Raw genomic sequence first — 1,552 nt, 5'->3', positions numbered from 1 at the left:
AATTTTAAACTGAAATTTAATAAAAGCATGCACCGAGCAAATACAGATTCAATGGATGTTAGCTATATTTCTGAGATCTGTGGGTTGGATTTCGATAGTCCTATTAATATAATATCAATGCGACAAAATATCAAAAGAATAAAAACACGAATAAATAAGCAAAAAATAACAACTATATTTTATCAGTCTTTTACATAAATTGTAAAATAAAAATTTCATATGCATCAAACAGTCCTTTCATTTTTAAGCCTTGTTAGGGAATTTTTTTCGCTATTTTTTGGATAGCTGTTTTTTCGCTTTTGTCGTTAAATTAAATGCGTAAAAATATTTTAACTAAAACTCTCATCATAAAAGTAAACTGAATTACGAATTGTAATGGCCTAAGCATCCAATTTGATGTAACAAATGTTAAGACAAAAAAATTTGATGAGGAAGGTTGTGTTCCATTCGGGCAAGTATATACCTGCCTACACGTTCTTTTACAGAAAAGTGACTTTTAAGGGACACTCATCTGTACCTGTATAAACAAAAATAAATGTAGATTTATTAATTATAAGAAAACTTGAGAATGATTGCATGAGAAGACACTTTTGAAAGATTTAAACATATTCATTCTAGATTCATATTCTATATTTTAGATGCATATCTTCAAACACAATATTCACATATAAGACTAATTAAAATTTCATACCTAAATCTTAGATTTCTATCAAAAATCACATTAGATTTATATCCAACAACTACATCGCTTTTAAACGGATTTTTTTTTTTTAAATTTTGAAAAAATTTGATTCCACCAGTTGCACCTGAAAATATGTAATGAAAATACACCTGAATTTACGTTTTATATTATATTTTCATTAATAACTTTCTTCCAAAAAAATGTAAAAGAACCTACTCATTTACATCAAACAAACAAAAAAAAAACGTTTTAAATTAGTAATGGCTAAATTAAGTGAGTATAAAAGGCTAAAATACAAACAAATTAACTAATGATTGCAACTCACAGTTGATTTTGATTTTGTTAATGGCTGCAACTTGTCCTAGGATTACAATAATGATAATTAAATATGCTTATAAAAATCAAACTGCAACAAGAAGAAGAAATGGCTAACATTTTAAATTATACAAAAAACGTTATTAAAAATATACTTAAATAATTATGCTTTATAAAAAAATACTAATGTTACTTTTTAAAAAACTATTCCTAAATTTTTTCAAGACTAATTGTTAATAACACTATTTTAAATTTTATTAATTCCTTTAGAACATTTAATTTTATCTGGGACATCATATCCTTTTAGTCCCCTATCTGTGAACGCTACTCACGAAGATTTAATGGATAACCATTAAACAAAACAAATGATTAATCATTATTCAATAATCATTTACATTTACAAAACATTTACATTTACAATTTACAAAATAATCATTTACATTTACAATTTTTTTTATTAACAAATTTTTTTTTTTCAACATCTTCACTTCCAACAAGGTTGCAAGCAACTATTAGAGTTGGAAATTACTGGAAGAGAAAAAATGAAGTTTATAG

General features: G+C 24.9%; 1 long non-coding RNA gene across 1 annotated transcript; it reads right to left on the bottom strand.

Annotated features, from left to right (window-relative positions):
* Nucleotides 1-345: 345 nt before the first annotated feature.
* LOC136090328 (uncharacterized) lies at nt 346-1,086 on the bottom strand. Its single transcript, XR_010643350.1, has 3 exons — nt 1,008-1,086; nt 692-806; nt 346-517 (listed from the first exon to the last, which is right to left on the bottom strand). It is a non-coding gene; the product is annotated as an uncharacterized LOC136090328 (long non-coding RNA).
* Nucleotides 1,087-1,552: the final 466 nt, after the last annotated feature.

This window comes from Hydra vulgaris, chromosome 13, assembly GCF_038396675.1.
Source record: "Hydra vulgaris chromosome 13, alternate assembly HydraT2T_AEP".
Taxonomy (NCBI): domain Eukaryota; kingdom Metazoa; phylum Cnidaria; class Hydrozoa; order Anthoathecata; family Hydridae; genus Hydra; species Hydra vulgaris.
The sequence above is the reverse complement of the archived record's forward strand: the minus strand, read 5'-3'. Positions and strand labels throughout refer to the sequence as shown.